This window comes from Artibeus jamaicensis, unplaced genomic scaffold, assembly GCF_021234435.1.
Source record: "Artibeus jamaicensis isolate MK-2021 breed Jamaican fruit bat unplaced genomic scaffold, CSHL_Jam_final contig_477, whole genome shotgun sequence".
In the NCBI taxonomy this organism is placed as follows: Eukaryota; Metazoa; Chordata; class Mammalia; order Chiroptera; family Phyllostomidae; genus Artibeus; species Artibeus jamaicensis.
This window is the reverse complement of record NW_026521854.1, coordinates 6,484,215-6,502,263: the sequence shown is the minus strand read 5'-3', so window position 1 is coordinate 6,502,263 and position 18,049 is coordinate 6,484,215. Positions and strand designations below refer to the sequence as shown.

Here is an 18,049-nt window from a genome sequence, read left to right as displayed (position 1 = left end):
AATTGGAACCCAAGTCTCCTAGGCCTCCAGTGGCTGTTCTTTGACACTTGCCTTACCCCTTTCCAAAAAGCAGACTGTTCTAGGTTCACACCCATATCCAGCCACTGAAGAGCTTTGTGATGTCAGGCAAGGAGCTTGACCTCTGTGCTCCTTTCAGTTTCTGTAAAAGAGGGTCAAAATTTGCTTTGAACTCAAGGGGTTATGGTTAAGATTAAGGAAAGGTTTACAATTCACAGAAGGTTTATTAGGGAAGAGGCCAAACTGAAGTGTCATTGGATCTCGGGACAGAAAGTATGAACTCAGAGAAGTCACACCTTTCCAGAAAGACCTCAAAGTGCCTAAGATTCCACCTCTTTCCATGTCTTCACACCAACCCCGAGCTGCAGAGGTGAGCCGGAGTGACCTCCAGCGGGTTGACCCACTTCACGTCGTTTGCAGGGGAATGGCGGGGAAGGGATAGAGCATTATCCATGAGTCCTTCGGCCGTGATGGCTTAAGTTCACTCAACACAGCTTCAGGGGACCTCGTGCATGGTATCGAAAGCACATCTAGCCGCCATGCTCAGGGACAAACGCTGCACCTTGCATATTCCAGCCGCGCCTGTGGCGCACCGCCCACGGCCCTTGCGACTGGCCACAGTGCCTGCCCGTCTTTGGCTTCACAACCAGTCCTCGTCATTCTCCGGGCTACTCCCTCCATTCCACCCACGCCAGTCGCTCCAGCCACCTCAAAGCCCCACTCTTATTCTCCAGCGATTGGTCATCAGTGATGCCTGTCTTCTGCCAGTTTTCGCTTGTCTCCAGACCCTCACCTCTCGGCACCTCACACCAAGCCGGACTCTGACTCTCCCCAAACAGCCCCGCCTCTGCCTCTCAGCGATTGGCTTTAAGGGCTGCCCGTCTTCTTTATGCTCACCAATCATTGCTGTCTCAAGCACTGATTGGTCGTCTCTCAGCCAATAGGAAGGCATGGGCCCATCCCGTGGCGCGCTAGGGGGTGCTCGAGGTGGAACCCTGGCATCTGGAGGAGGTGGCGGTGGAGGCGACAAGTCCCAGCCGGTGAGCAAGCGTGGAGGGGGGGGCGGGGGGTGAGGGGGGGCGCAGGCGTTGGGGGGCCAGTGCCTTTCCGACCAAGCCAGGACGAGGCATGGCCCTGTCATGGGTCTTGGGGCGGGGGTGGATGAAGGTGGGATGTGACAGCAGCGTTGTGGGGGCAGGGAGAGGACAAAGCTTCCCCCTCATCCCGACCCTCACACTCACCATCTGGTGTCCCTTGGGGGTCTCCATAGCTGGACCTGAGCCCCTCACTGTCAGCCCATGGGCACCTAATACCTGGTCCGTTTTCCTTGACACACACCTGAGACTGTCCGCCTCGCTGACATACCCTAGGGCCACATTCTTAGACGCACTGCACAGTTGGATCTGCACCCCTACATGCAACTGAGTCTATGTCCCCACTTATGGTTCCCTTCACACACGTGGTGCCGCGTCCCCACTCGTGGACACCCCCACATCGCCTGAGACTGTCATACCCCACACCCTGAGCTGTCTCCCCCTTCATCTCACCCCACCGCACCTCCCCAACTGGGCCTGCATTCCCACACCAACACTTGAGCCTGTAACCCCAAACTCACAGCCCTCTACTCACATCTGGGCCTGTTGATATCCCTTCACTGACTTTGCTGACATCCAGGTCTGTGCCCCTCTCCCTGTCCTTCCCTTCAGCAACTTGCGTCAGGGCCCTTGGGTACTTCCCACTACCACCACCTGCCTGTGGCCCTAGCAGCACTCCAGTCGCTCAAGTACCCTGTCATCAGTTCATGTGCTGGTACTTCTACATGCACCTGTGCTTATGGCCCTCTTAATCCTCAACAGGCCCTAAGGCCCTCCAACATTCCAAACCTCACTATCTCAGGATCACTGTACAACACCCCTGCAAAAAAAGCCCACCCAAATGTTATCTTTTCATTTATGATAGTCTATAAAGTGCTTTCTGGGTTTAGAATAATCTAATCCCAAACAAAACCAGAATTATCTCCATTTTAATTTAAATTTAACAAACCTAAAGTGACTTGAATTGAGAGACAGAGCTCACACTTACATAAGCATTACTTATCCTTCTCTGTGGACCCACTCCCATTTTTGCCCATCTGTTGTGTTTATCTCTGAAAGTTTGGCAAGGGGGAGGGAACCCCCACCCTCCTTGCAGCTGTTCTTCAGGCATCATGAAGTGTCCTTTCCTGGCAGGGGTGTCCAAACTTTTGGCATCTCTGGACCACACTAGAAGAAGAGTTGTCTTGAGCCCACATTAAATACACACTAAGGAAAACTGATGAGCAAAAAAAAGTTTTATGATTTTGTGTTGGGCCACATTCATAGCCATCTTGGACTGCACATGGTCTGCAGGCCGTAGGTTGGACCCATTGCAGAGTGCCTCTTACAAGACCACCTCACCACCACTACCAGCCCCCATCTCTGCCTGTGAAGATGATGCTGGAATGTGCTGGAGGGTGGAGGGTCATGTCACTTTCAGCTTCTCCTATGGAAACTGAAGCCATTGGAGTTTTCTGTCTGAATTCAAAAGGAATAATTTTTTAAAATGTGTGTGCATTTGTATGCATATATGTAGATGTTATACACAGATATATATATACAGATTATACATACATATGCTGTGTACTCATTTTATATATACATGTATACATACATGCATATATTATATATATACACATGCAAATATATAAACTTGTATATAAACTGCAAGTTAATTTATGTACATGGAAAAAGCCAACAAGTTGTAAAGGCGTATAGTAAAATAGGTGGGTGTTCCTGTACCTGCTCCCCATCCCCCTTCAGAGGCACCATGGTTAATTTCTTCTGTTTCCTTCCAGAGGTAGCTGTGCCTGGGGGATGCGGGATGGAGAGGGGGGAAGTATATCTCCTGCCCCTTTTAAACCACTGGTAAATTTGCATCAGATTTTATCAAGTACATATGTTGATTTATATGCAGCCTCTTACTAAGTTGTTGCTCATACTTTCTTTTATAAACTCAGCTGCATGGAACAGATAGACTCATGCATGAGCAAATATGTAGTAAGCATGTGTGGCACAGGCACTTTGAAACCTCACTGACTTCATGGAGCTTACATCCAAGGTAGTAACTTCTAGAAGTGGCCAGGCCAAAGGATGTGTCTGTTAAAAAGATGAATGTTCCTCCAGAGAGGTTGGGCAATCAACCCTCTCTCAGCCGTGAAGTTGAAATGCCTGTTTCCTTCTCCAGCAGCCAGGATATTTTTTTAAATCAAGTATTCTGGTCTCTCTAGTCTCATGGGTAAAAAACAGCCCAAGAGATCCTTTTGAATGTTGCTTCCCTGCTTCCTGTCCATCTCTTAGGGATTCTGGCCCACATGATGGTAATTAAATGTTAGATTTCTGTTTCTCTTCCAAAGTTATATTAAAGTTCAATCCAGAAACTGTTTGAGTTGTTCCTTCAAGTTGCAAATCTCTGAAGGAAACCTTGGGCTTGGTGGGGCATCGCCCAGAGTCCCAGGACACGTCCTGAGGTGTTGGCACAAGGTACCTTGGCAAGAACAGTTGGCTAGAAGAATTATTTAGCTACTGCTAAATATTTTTTCCACTTGGATCCAGCAAAAGAAAGAGGGTGTCAGATGTTAAATTTGGGAAGCCATTTCAAGATTCAGTTGTTGGCGATTTCCTGTTATTGGTGCCAGGTAGAGGGTGTCATCAGACTGAGGTCAGGCCTTTTCCCACATGCCATTCCATTTTTTCATTCTTTTCTATTTTGACTCTTAGACATTACAGGAATACTGTGGTGATCAGAGCTGTTAGCTTGTTTGGGTTTTATTACTGATTAACAAAAAGTATATAGTGTGCACAAGAAAAGAACAAAGTAGAAGGAATAATGAAACTCACACTCAGCTCAAGAATTAGAACGACCTTCCCCTTCCCTCAGCCCCTCCCTGGTTACTGTGCTATTTTTAAAATGCATTTGTCAACATCTGTTTTCTTCACTGAGTACCTTTTGCCGCAGCTGAGTGCTAGGATTCCAGGGTCTCAACAGAGTTCACCGGAAGCCAGGTTTTCTGCCAAAGCTCTGCCAGCAGAGTGCCCTTGCAGTCCAGAAGGAGAGCAGTGACCTCAAGGCCAGGCCACTAGCCAAGAGATGGGCCAGCACTGGGAGGTTTGGTCTCAGACTCCTGCCGTGTTAGCTTCCTGGGGCAGCTGTAACAAATTACAGCAAACTAACTGGCTTAAAACAACAGAAATTCTGTCATAGTTGTGGAGGACTGAAGGCCAAAATCAAGGTGTAGCAGGTACTATAGACTGAATGTTTGTGTCCCACCCTTAACTTTCATCTTTTGAAGCCTAATCCTCAATATAGTGTTACCAGGAGGTGGGCCCTGTGGAAGGTGATTAGGTCTTGAGGGTGGAGCTCTCCACAGTGGGATGAGTGCCCATAGGAGAGAAACCCCAGAGAGCTCCTTAGACACTTCTACCATGTGAGGACCTGGTGAGAAGATACACGGTGACTATGAGAGCCTTGATCTTGGACTTCTAGTCTCCAGAGCTATGAGAAGTATGTTTCTATTGTCTATAAGCCACCACATCTGTGCTATTTTGTTACCTCAGCCTAAACAGACTGAGACGGTCTTGAGGGAGAATCCATCCTGGCTTGTGATGGCTGCTGGCAACCCTTGGGTGTTTTAGCTTGCAGCCGCATCGCCTTGCTCTCTGCCTCCATCTCCATGGGCCCTCTTCCCTGTGTGTTTGTGTATTCTACTCAGGTCACCAGTCATTGGATTTAGGGCCCACCCCAAGTCCAGAAGGATCCCTCTCAATATCATTAACTAATTACATCTGCAAAGACTCTGTTTCCAAATAAGGTCACTTTCTGAAGTTCCTATCTGGGTAGATAGGAACTTTGGAGGACCTAATTTAACCCCTACAATTGTGAAGCCAGAATTCCCATCAAGACGTTATTTGAAGAAGTGCTTGTCCAGCTGCCTCTGCTGTTTCTGGCAAGATGAGGCCAGTGAGATGGAGTAAATTTCCAAACCCCTCCAGGTGGCCCCGTGGACAGCCCCTGTGGGCTCCCTTGATCACCTGCCTCCCCTTCCTTGGGTGGAGACATATGCCCTGAACTACTAAGGACCCAGAGAAGTGAATGTGTATGTGTCAATTTTGCTCTTTGCCACTCCTTAGCAAGCGCCTGCTGGGCTGAGAGCTTGGTCCTAGGTTCTCCCAGTTCTCCAGAAAGGAGACCAAGTCTCAAGGGGGCCTCCGCCCAAAGACACACCAGGAAAACATGGGGGAGCCCAGACAAATGTAGGTCAGTCTGAATTCAAACAAGTATCTGTAGCACCGTGCTTTCAGTTGCTGTTAAACACAGATGTTTGTAAACCATCCTGGAATGCCGCCATCAGTAGGGCCTCCAAGAGTGGAACAAACTCAAAGCCTCATTCTACAGTCTAAACATAGCATTTGGGTGCCAGACCTGGGGACAGGTTCAGAGGAGGCAGAAACACAGGGGCTCAGAAGGGAAGGGTATCTAGATGTGGATCAGACCCTCACCAAATGATTAGGGCACCGTAATTGATTGGTCCTGATCAGAGGCTAGGGCACTAATTCAAGGGTCTGGGAAGGTTTCCCAAGATCTGAAGCCATTACAGTGTTTGCTCAATGGCAAAGCATTGTGAGCAGAAGGAATGAGTGAGCCTGGACATGTGAGACCCAAGAGAAAGCCGAGAGGATCCTGAGGGGACTTGACTTGTAGTGCTGGTGAGAGATTCTGGGAATGCCAGCAGAAGAGAGGGCTCATGCTGAGGCTGCTGTGGGCCGGCATGGTCAGCAGGTGTGGGCTCAGAGCCTCTGGTGGTCTTCCCAGCTGTGAGATGGGGACCTGAGCTGGGGAGAGGCCTTGAGAAGGGTTTCCAGACTTCTGTGATGAAATGTGCCTGGCAGGTGCCAGAGCTGTTGCTTCCTCTCCAGGCCCCTTGCCTTTGCCATGGGATGAATCGGAAAAGTGATTGTGTACATTTCAATTATAGCCATGCTGACCCAAGACCAATGAGGTCCCTGGTATTTGTCAGCGCAACGTGTCTCCTCGTTCTGTCTAAAGGGCTGATTCCTGAGCCTCATTCTAGTAGCTCTGACTGAAGTCTGGGGTGAGGGCTTAGGAATCCTGTACAAGTGTCCCCAGAGATTCTGGGGTAGGCACTCCTGAAAACACCTGGTGTAATAGTTCAGAGCTAGGAGAATATTTGAGACTCTCCCCCGGCCCTGTTGTTGGCAGACCCCTGTGGCCTTAAGAGGGGAGGGGACAGGGTGGCATTCCTGGCTTTGTAGCACTGTTGGGAAATGCTACCGCTGGTCAGGCTTCAGCCTGTGGCTGGTCTATCATTGATCAGGCAAGGGATTGACTAAGAGCCAGGTCTGAAGAATGGGCAGGTTTGGGGGCTTCTCATGGCCCCTTTTTCTGGAGCACATTGGCCAGAGCCAAATGATGGCCAGCCCTGATTGTCAGATAGAGATTGAACCACTGCTGTGTTGGGCAGCGAGGATGTGGTGTGGTGGGGAGCTTGGTGGGGGCTAGGTGCTTTCTAAATGACCACCATTTGATGGTCAGTGGGGTACTGCTATCCAAGTTCATTCAACAGTGTGGGGAGATGAACCTGGAGGAGGGAGAGTAGGAGGCTGTATTCCAGAAGTCGGTGCTCAGCCATTTCCAAGGCCCTGGAATGGAGGGTTGCCAGCTGAATGGTGAGAGCTGGGAGGTTGGCGGTGGTAGGTAGCCTCCCTCCTAGCCCTGTCTGGCTCCTTGTTAAGCCGAACAATATTTAACCAATACCTGTGACCCACCTGAGCAGCACCAGTCAGGGAAGAGAGTGACAGATGAGGAAACTGAGGTCTGGGGAGATTTAATCCAAAGTCACATGCTGAACCCTCAGAACACCAGTGTGGCATGGCAAGACGCCTGTATGTGTTCCCACTTGGGGGATGAGGCAGAGACTGTGGAGGCAGGAGCAAAAGCACCCGCCTCCTTGCAGTGGCATGAACACTGAGCATGATTCAGGCCCTGGCCTTCCTGGGAACCCCCAGCCTAGCAGGGGAAGCAAATGGAAAGTGGCCCCTCTCAACACAGCAGAGAACCATGGAGTGTTCAGTGAAAGACAGGACAGCAAACTTTGGGAAGGGGAGGCCAGGACGTTTAGAATGGGCTTTGAAGGATTTGGAGGGGTTTGCCAGGCATGAAGGGAATGCAGCCAGAGCAGAACTCAGCCTGTCCAGGGAACTGATTCACTCATCCAGCAAATAATTAAGTAGGTATGAGTGCCAGGCCAGGCTCAGTGTGGCGAGAACACAGGCTTTTGGGGTTTGTACATTACACAATTACACCCTTATAATACCATTGAGGGCCTCAGTTGTCTTAGGTTACACCAAATGCAGTTGGCAACAGGTGTGGTAGCACTGCATTCAAGGACTGAGAATGATTAACTATAGAATGTAATGGAGCTTTCTGTTCATGGATGCCTGTGTGTCTGACCTGTAGAGCCTGTAGCACAGGGTTGTAGTTACCAGAGTTCATATGAAAGGCACACACAGAAGTGAATGAAGCAGGGAGGAGCACACAGCCACTGGCTGGGTTTGGGTTAACAGGGAGCCATGGTTATGTAAGATGCTTTGGTTCTCTTAGGCGGAAGTTAATGCTCATTAACTGGAAGAAGGAAAGGCCTTTATCAACAGCCAGATAGGATGTTAATTGGTTTCCGTTTACCAAGACATTACGGTATCTGTTCCGTGGCTGCTTGTACACTCCAGTGACTGAGAAATTGCCCATTTGTGCAAACATGTCTGCTGGCATGAATGGTCCCCCAGGCAGGAAGCTTCCAAGGGTGTTGGGTGTGACTGCGTGTGCACATGTGTGCTTATGTGCACCTGCTGTGTTTGTGTTTGTGTATTAGGACGGCCATGCACAAGGGGTGGCTGCAGCGTGGGGCTCACGGGCTGGGTTACCTAAGATCCTGTGACCCCAGGTTCACAGTTTCTAGACAATGGTATTCAGTCAGTTATGTCGCTGAAGTGACCACCTACTCCACCCCACTTCACTTTGTTTTGTTTTGTTTGATAAGTGAAAAGATTGTCAGAACAGAAATGCAGTGTGAAAAGATGAACATTTGTTCACTGGGGCTGGTCTGGAAATGCCACCCACCTGTGGCAGGCGGGGGTTGGAGGTAGTCAGCCCCACTGCACCTGAGCCCCGGTTGTTGCCCCACTACAGGGGAATACACACCTGAATCCCAGTTCATGGCAATTATTAAAGGTGCCTCTGGAGAGCGTACTGAGGCTGGGCCCACTGGAGCCACAGGATACTATGTCTGGTTGGAGATACAGCCCAGGGCTGGAGGAGCGTTAGGGAAATTCACAGGTCAGGGCACTGAGAGATGCAGGAAATGGAAACCTATCCCAAACTGGCTGAAGTGGAAAGGGGGCTTCATGGCTCCAGGGTGAAAAGGTCCAGATTCTTCCCACACATTGGGTCCCTGGACAGCCCCAGTGTGCAGACACTCCTCCCCACTCCTGGCCTTGGCTTGGAGTCACTGCCCTCAGGCCAACCTACTTCCTTTCCCCAGGGAAAGAGAACCTCCTGGCCCAGGGGTGCCCTTAAAACCTCTTTGGATCCTGCACTTTGAACCCAGAAGTGTGAGATCATGACCTGGCCAGGGTGCCTCAGGTTACTGGGGAGAGTAAGCTCCCCTTCTCCAAGGTGACAAGGGGTGGAGCGGGTGGCCGCCCAGGGTGCTGTCTCCAGGAAGGGGGCTGGACATCCACTGTGCATGTGGCTCACCTTTCAGCTTAACACTCTCCAGACTTTCAGTCATTGCCAAAATTGTCAGCAGGTGTTCTCCACAGGTGACGAGGTCCCTAGAGGAAGGAAAAGGATAGCAAATATGGCACACTGTCCCTCTGGTCCCATTAGAGTCCCCTGGTGTTTAGGAACACAGTGTTCAGTGGGCCTAGAAGGGGCTGGGCAGGTCTGGTGTTTTGTTTGTTTGCTTGTTTGTTTTACTGCTTAAAAATCTCTTTATTTGTAATAGAACTTACATACAGTAATCTGAATAACTCGAGTATAGAGCTCAAGGAATTGTTACACATGTGTTCACACATGTAACCAGACTCAGGTACAGAGCGTTTCAAGCCTGCATCTGGCTCCTCTGTGCTCTGCCCTGTCATACCCTGCAAAGCCAACTGTGGGAGGCTCTACCCATAGCCCTCTCCCCTACCCCCGCTGGCCGCCATGGATGAGAATAAGTCTACCAAGACATGATCTGCTTGGGGAGGAAAGGTGGCCGATCTCTCAAAGGAGGAGGGCGAAGAGCCTTTTCCTCAGTGCATTTTTATTGGGTTCATTTTGCACAGGAATACAGGTAAAGCTCATTAATCATTATCAGGTAGTAAGGATCAAACAATAGCTAACATACAAAGAACTCTGTGGAACTATTTTGAGTCAGGGTCAGATAGCTAAATGGCCATAAAACTTTGGGGAACAAACTGACTTCCTGCTTGGACCCTTATTTAATTGAGAGCATTCTAAACAAAGCAGGTTTCACAAAATTTTACATATTCTTTCTTAGGCTTAATCACCCTAGGGAACCCGCCCTTTCCAGCACAGGATGGCAGCTGTGCCACTGCCACTGCCTGCCACTGCCAGCATTATTTTAGGCTTAAGTCAGGCAGGGGAAGTAAGGCAACCAAGAGATTAGGAGACTTCTTGCAGACAGAATGAGGACTCAGGCTATGTCAAAGCCAAGGGGTGATGGTTCATCACCCCCTTTTTCTATAGCCCCCCAAGTCCTTCCCTGGGGGGGCCCATGATCATGCCTGTCTTAGGTCGTCCCTTCCTTGAGGTATCTTACCCATCACTGGCTAACCAATCAGCATTGGGGGCCAAGCAGAGTAAAGTAAAAGGAGCAGAGGTGGTGTCCCTGCCAAGGAGATAAGCTTTGTCTCCTTAGTGGCTTCTGGTCCGAAGGTTGCTCACTCAACCTTAGCCATGCGGGGGTTACAGCTCCTGAAATCAGGCAGGGCGGTTCCCAACAGGCAACCCCATTCTGATCTTTATCACCATTAATGAGTTTTGTCTGTGCTTGAATTTTTTTTAATTGCGATAAAATACAATATAAAATGTACCATCTTAACCATTTTATTTTATAAAGATTTTTAAAAGATTTCATATTTACTTTTAGAGAGAGAGAAGGGAGAGAGAAAGAGGGAGAGAAACATCGATCAGTTGTGGACCAAGCCCTGCAACCCAAACATGTGCCCTGACCAGGAATCAAACTGGAGACCTCTTGCTTTTTGGGGAAGACTCTCAACCAACTGAGCCACACCAGTCAGGGCTGTCTTAACCATTTTAAAGTACACAGCTCAGTGGCATTAAGTGCATTCACATTCTTGTACAACTACCATAATCATCTATCTTTAGGACTTTTCATCATCCAAACTGAAACCCTGTTCCCATTAAACACAAACGCCCCCTTCCTCTTCCCTAGCCTCAGGCGCCCAAGCTTCTACTCCCTGTCTCTATGAGTCTGACTACTCTAGGGACCTCACATAGATGGAATCATGCAGTATTTGTCCTTTTGTGACTGGCTTGAGAGGTTCACCCATGTAGTAGCCTGTGTGTGTGCTTCACTCCTTTTTAAGGCTGAATAACATTCCACTCTGTGACTGGACCACATTGTTTTGCTGTGTGTGGATTTTACTTAAATGGGGTCATTTGGCACATAATCTTTTGTGTTTGACCTCTTGCACTCAGTGTGACATTTTCGAGGTTCATCTGTATTGCAGCCTGATTAGTGCTTCATGCTTTGTTATTGCTGAATAATATTCCACTATATGGGTAGACCACATTTTGTTTACCTGTTTATCTGCTGTTGGACATTTGGGCTCTTTCCACCTTTTGGCACGAGTGCTGCTGTGAATCTTGTGTATACAGGATTTGGCAGAAGACCTGTCTTCAATTTTTGCATGTGCCCAGGAGCAGAATTGCTGGGTCATGTGATAACCCCACATTCAACTAGTTGGGGAGCCTACAGACTAATTTGCACAGTGGCTGCCCCATCTGTACTTCCTGTGTGTGAGGAAGACTCTGGGTTCTCCAGGCAGGTTCAGATAGACCTTGGCAGGATGAATCTAGAGAACATGGTCCTGTGTTTGGCTCCAGATAGTGCCACAAGGCACCCAGGAGCAGATGAAAGGCACTTACCTGGTGAAGGGCAGAACCAGCTTTGACCCTGTGACTCTACTTTCCCAATTGCACAAGGAGATACTTCCTTGAACTGTGAGTGGGGGAGGTCAGGGTGCTGCCTTCTACCACTGGACCCATGGGGTGACAGAGATGACCATTATGACCAGCCCATTGGAGGGTGATGAAGCAGGGGTGAGTGGATGAGGGATGAGGACAGGACCACACGGATGGTTTTTAGAGTATTTTTCATTAAACTTAGGTGCTTTGTATGATTTGCTCTCATACCCTCCCTGGTGATGTGGTGGGACCAGAAATCCTAACGGCCTCTTTTCCTTGGGGAAGCTTGGAGTGGGGGAGTGGGGAAGGGACACGAATGCCAATGCTGTCGAGGGTAAGGCCCTCAAACAGGGGCCTCCTGCCCCCACATCGGTGCCACCCAAACTTCCCCTCCTGGAAAATAGCCCCACCAACCCCAGGTCTCAGGAAGAGCTTGGGTGGGCTCCTGAGTCCCTCCTTGAGACCCTACTCTCTCACTTGAGTGACCCCATAGGTGTCCTCTTTGCGCCTCCCTGCTTCATTGCACCCTCCCCAACTGTAGCCCAGAGTGATCCTTACCTCCTTCAACCCAACTCTCTTCCCCTCTCTCTCACTGGTCAGCTAGCTCCAGCCCCAGGGCCTTGGCACATCCTGTCTCACTCGGTAAGACAGGAGGTGCCAAGGCCTGGAGTGAAGCACCTACCTAACTCCCTGCCCACTCCCTGTTTGTTCGGGCCTCTGCCCCAACAGCGCCCCTCAAGGAGGCTGGCCCAGCCACCCAGTCTTGAGTCTGAGCCCCTTTCACATGTCACCTCCTTGTTTGCCTCCTTTAGAGTTGTGTCACTCCCTGAGTTGTCTTGCTTCATGAAGACAGGCCAAGTGCCTGTTCACTGCCGTGCCCCCAGGGCTGGCAGGGCCTGGTGTGGAGACTGTTGGATGACCATCCTCCTGGGCAGCAGTTGGGCTTCAGGCAGTGCTGGCTGTTCTGGCATGTCATTTGTCTTACGTTGGCCTGGAATCGGCCTCCCTGTGACTCCCTTGAGCTGTCCACAGGGTCCCCACCCCCCAAAAGCTGCACCTCTTCCTGTGACATCCTGTGTCAGTGTCCTGTGGCTGCTGTAACAGACCATCACACATACAGAGGCTGACAGGCCTATGTCTTTCAGTTCTGAGGTCAGAGCCCATGAGTGTGCAGGGCCACACTTTTCCTAGAGACCCCAGGAAGCGGCCTGTGCCCGGCCTTCTGTGGCTCCCAGAGGCACCTCTGCGCTCTAGCTGACGGCCCCGCCTCCAACTTCAGAGCCAGCACTGTAGCATCTCCACAGTTCTCTGAAGTCATCACATCTCTTCTGACCCTCCTGCCTCCCTCTCATGAGGACCTCGCAAGGACATGGGGGCCATGCTGATAATCCAGGACAGTTTCCCCATCTCAGGATCCATAACCTGATCACACCTGCACAGTCCCCTTACCATATAAGGTAGCATGTTCACAGGTTCCACGGCGTTAGGATAGACATCTTTGGGGGCCATTATTCAGCCCTCCACAGCCCTTTAATTGTTGAATCAAGGTGGTCCTTATGGCTCCCCTTTCTAGGACCATCTCCTTCAATGTCAGGGTAAGAGGATTCTAGGACCTCTGGCCCCTGCTCATGGGCCTCCCAACCTGGTCCTGCTGGTGGTAACATTCCTGCTGTCAGGTCTTCTCACCAGGAGTGAAGGAGTACATTCCCCTCAGTGCCCACTGGCCAGGGTCCAGGCCATGAGTGCCCTTTGGAGGGCTGGGCTGGTGCAGGGGACGTAGTGAGCGTTGGGGGGGGGGAGGTGTGAGGGCATCAGGGACCAGGATGCAGAGCAGGAGCAGGTGCCCCGCCCCATACTGCCACAGCCCTGCGCCCCACCCCACCTCTACACCTCCATCTACATGGTCAGGTATCGGACCCACAGGCACACGTTGATGTCTACCCCTTAAGCTCACCAGATTGACTCCTGCAGCTGCAGGGATCTTTGGGTTTTATCTGTGCCTTCAGGGGCCCTCGGGGTGCAGCCAGAGCCTCCTGTCTGCCTCCCCTGCACTGGAGCTCCTTCAGGGGAAGGAGAATCATTCAGGATGAAATAGTGTTGAGGCCGATTCGGAGCTGGGCTCCCCGTAGCTTTGAAGCTTGTGATTTTGCATATGCATCAAGACGGGGGTTGCCTCAGCCCTTGGTCTGGTCATGCTTCTCCAAGTGTCACTGCCAAAGTGGGAAGATAAGCCAGCCGTGCCCCAGCGGTCGGCAGCAGTGGTTACAACCATAGTGATCTCAGGCAAGGACTCTCAGTGCCTCAGCCTCCACAATCTGTGAAGCAGCCCAGCACACTCGGTTAATGCCAACTGGATCAGAGAGCACAGAGCAAAGGGTTTAATGAACAATAGCTGCTGCTGTGTAGAGCATCGCCCTTTGCCCCATTCTCACCCCACTGCAGAGCCAGAGTTGGGCCCCAGCGAGGGCCTTGACTTGAGGCCCCGCACCTGCCAACCCCCCAGCACCCAGCTCCAAGGAGATGCCAGAGTCAGGGTGTACCTGCCAGGAAGAGCACTGGTCACTCCACAGACCACACAGCTCAAATCACTCGCATGGGGCTCCTACGGCCGCTGGAGCCCCCTCCCCTGCCCACAATGCTGAGCCCCTGGCTCAGACACAAAGAGTGGACAGGCAGGAGCCAAGTCACTGGGCTAGCCCTTCAAAAGCCACAGGCATCTGAAATGTGTTTCTCTGAATGTTTTGGCACATCTCAGAAGCTACTGGATTTCTCAAGGCATTGTTTCCAGTGGGGATTTTCAGAAAAAATGTTAGACTTACAGAAAAGTGACAAAAGTTGCCAAGAGTCTCTGTATTGCCTTCAACCTGGCTTCCTCCAGTGTTGGCGTCTGTGTCACCACATGAGTTTCGGAGCCAGATCCACCCTGCTGCAACGCTCGGACTCATCTCCAGAGCCAATTCAGATTTGCCCAGTTTTTGCCCTGACGCTCCCATTCTGGTTCAGGCTCACACTCCCACCCAGTCGTCCATCTCTTATTTCGTCTCTGATCTGTGACAGTTCCTCGGTCTTTCCTCAACCTCACACATTTGCTGAGAACGTCTCAGTCCTTTGTAGCATGCCTCAGTGTGGTCTGGTATTTCCTCATGATCAGAGGGAGGCTGTGTGCTCTTGGTAGGAATCCCTCAGAAGCGATGTTTATGCTTCTGTGGGATTTCCCCATTCATAAGTTACCTGTGGAAATAAAGGAAGACAACACAACTGGGAACAGAGTCTGCTATTCAGAGTTTGCCAGAGCCAGGGCGCCGCTGCCACCCCTGCATTTGGCAGAAACTCAAGGCAGGCAGGGGAGAAGGGGCTTTCTGGGGAAAGGAGGGTCCAGGACTCCCCCAAGGCTGTTGGCATGGGGGAGCCTATGTGACTGGTTAGGCAGGAGTGTCAAACTCATTTCACTAGGGGCCACATCAGCTTTTCGGTTGCTTTCAAAGGGCCGAATGTAATTTTAGGACTGTATAAATGTAAATGCTCCGTAACTGTTAAGCGAGAGCCCGGCGTTGCTGTCGGTCAGAAACAAGGTGCCGGCCGGATAAAACAAGGTAGAGGGCCGGATTTGGCCCTTGGGCCTTGTGTTTGCTGCCTGTGGGTTGGGCAGTGTGTTTTAGTGTTCTCTGGTTGGCCTTGAGTTAAAAGCAGGAGCGAAAATTAGGGAGGCTGCAGTCACCGACCAAGTCCCAATTGGTTTAGGCTGATTGCTGCAGGGGTGGTGATTTGCTCCCTGGCTGGCTGCTACAGAGGTAGCTGGTCAGGTCCTGCCGTCATGCACAGTCTGCCCTTCATCCCTCTGTATATTGCCTTTCTTACCTGAAGGGTGGGGCTGGGGGGGTTGCATTTTTATTGAAATACAATTGACACATAACATTACAGTAGTTTTAGGTGTACAACATAATCATTTTATATTTGTGCATATTGAAAAATAATCACAATAGGTCTAGTTAACAGCCATCACCACACATAGTTACAGATTTTTTTTCTCTCGCTAAAGGTACTTTTCAGGAACAATCCCAGACTCCACCCCAAACCTCACATAAACGCAGTTCCCCCACCTTGTTCTGCACGTCTGTGAACCATCCAAGACCATGCAGGCGGCTCACTTCAGAAGTTCCTCAGCTTTCACTCTGAATTGAGGATTGTGCGGTTGAACTTTTTAAAAAGAATTTTAAAATATATTTATTGATTTTTAGGGGAGTTGGGGGAGAGTGAGAGAGAGAGAGAAACATCTGTATGAGAAACATTGATTGGTTGCCTCCCATATACACGGGATCAAACCTTCAATCTAAGCTTGTGCCCTGGCTGGGAATTTAACATTCTGGTGTGAAGGACGATGCTCCAACCAACTGAGCCATGCCAGCCAGGGCTGCAGTTGAACTCTAAAACGGGTTTTCTTCTGTAGGGACAGAGCCACAGGGCAGCACCATGGTCACCGTGCTGCACATTGCACCCGGAGGACTTATTTCTAACAGAAAGTTTCTGCCTTGTGACCCATTTCACTCCCTACCTCCCACCTCTGGCAGCCACCAATCTGTTGTTCTTTGTGTCTATGAACTTGCTTTTTATTTTGTTTTGTTTAGATTCCACATATAAGTCAGATTATTCCGTTTTTGTATTTGTCTGATTTAGGTTCATTCATGTTGTCACAAATGGCAAGATTTCCTTCTCTTTTATGACTAAATAATGTTCCCTTATATATGTGTACCATATATTTAAAAATCCACCCATGTGTCTGTGGAACATAGGTCTCTTCCATGTCTTGACTGCTGTGAATAATGCTGCAATGAACATGAAGGGGTGGATACCTTCCTGAGTTAGTGTCTTTGTTTCCTTCAGGTAAATACTCAGAAGTGGAGTTGCTGGATCCACGTGTTAGTTTTGTTTTTAAGTTTCTGAGGAACCGCCACACTCTTTTCCATAGAGGCTGTACCAGTTTACAGTCCCGCCAACAATGCACTTGGGTTCCCTTTTCTCCAAATCCTCATCAACACTTGTTATTTCTTGTCTTTTTTCTTTTAAATCCTCACCGGAAGATCTGTGTATTGACTTGAGAGAGCGGGAGAGAGAAACATCGATCAGTTGCCTCCCACACGTGGCCCCACTGGGGACCAAGTGTACAACCGAGGTGTGTGCCCTGAGCAGGGATGACAACCTGCTCACAGCCTTTCGGTGCTTGGGACTTGCTCCAGGCGGCTGAGCCACCCGGCCAGGGCATTTCTTGTCTTTTTGGTAATAGCCATTCTAATAAGTGTGAGGTGCTATCTCCCTATAATTTTGATTTTTTAAATTGAGGTGTAATTGACTGTGGTTTTGATTTGCATTTCCCGGATGATTGGTGAAGTTGAGCACTTTCTCATTACCTGTTGGCTATTTGTGTGTCTTTAGGAAAATGTCTATTCAGATCCTTTTCCCATTTTTAAATCAGGATGCTTGTTTTTTTAGTATTGAGTTTTATGAGTTAATGTTTTTAGGAGCAAACATTTATAACTGGCCCGATCTAACATTCCACCTCCCCCGCCCAGATACCACTTTATTAAGAATCCATCTTTGAGTTTGCGAGTGCCTTGTTTTGAAAAGGCCAATTGTGGGTTTTGAAGCAAAACCATAGGTCTATGTCCCCTTCCAAATGACGCCTATAAGTACTAGCTGGGCTCTGCCTCTCCCTGAAAGTCCTGGCCAGGTGTGCAAGTGCTTGTCATGGAAAACTGCGTTACCCGGAGCAAGTGGCCGCCCCATCTCACCCTGCCCCGCGCCCCAGCTGGGCTGTGACTTGCTTCTCGCCCTCATACTCCTCAACCTTGGAGACCACAGGGTGCTTGTGACCCCAGAGAGCACCTTTCTGCTGTGACAGGAGACACAAGAGGGCACCACCTGGGCCCAGTACCTCTGAGATGTGTGCGTGTATTTGTGTGTACACATACATTCATATATAATGTGATATATAATGTTAAAAAACAAAATTCAACTAAGTTATAAATGTCTTATTGACCTTGTTCAGGGATTCATGAATCAGGCAGCATCTCTTCTAACAGAAAGGAACTGAGAAGCTGTACAATTTTACAGGTGGAAGGAGTGGGACAAGGAGGTTAATAGTAAAGAGTAGATTGTGGTAAGGTCACCTTCACTTATAGTACAGTGGGGGTATATCAAGCAGGTGACCTTACCATTGTTGGTACCTTACCAGGTGATTCCAGATTGACTGGTTTAAGATTCTACTCCTGGGATTGGCTGAAACTGTAATTAAGTTAGATATTAAGTCTCAGTTTAGTGACTTGGGGCTTAGCATAAGCGACTCCATTTTGGAGTCACTTGTCTCTTTTATTAATAATAAAGAGATGAAGATCACTTCTTAAACCACAGCATGTAACACAGTGGTTTGAGTTTGCTGGTTGAGACCCATTATTCATGAAGTAAATTTACTTGGTTGTGATCAGGTTTATGGAAATTAAATAGAGCAGAGCAAATGGCACTTTAAAAAAGTAAAAGCTGCCCTGGCTGGTGTAGTTCAGTGGATTGAGCACGGGCCTGTGAACCAGAGGATCACGGTTCGATTCCCAGTCAGGGCACATTCCTGGGTTGCCGGCCAGTTCCCAGCAGGGGACGCACAAGAGGCAACCATACACTGATATTTCTCTCCCTCTCTCCTTCCCTTCCCCTCTAAAGATAAATAAATAAAATA

At 49.5% G+C, this 18,049-nt stretch overlaps 1 protein-coding gene across 2 annotated transcripts in view; it reads left to right on the top strand.

Moving 5' to 3' along the window:
- The first annotated feature begins 960 nt into the window (after positions 1-960).
- The window catches only part of SLC25A42 (solute carrier family 25 member 42), a 32,013-nt gene continuing 14,924 nt past the window's right edge, over positions 961-18,049 (top strand). Inside the window, exon 1 of one of the 2 annotated variants that reach the window (XM_037142129.2) lies at positions 961-1,058. The gene's annotated coding sequence lies outside the window, so the exon portion shown is untranslated. The remainder of the gene's footprint in view (positions 1,059-18,049) is intronic. The other variant, XM_053668168.1, reaches the window with a different exon arrangement.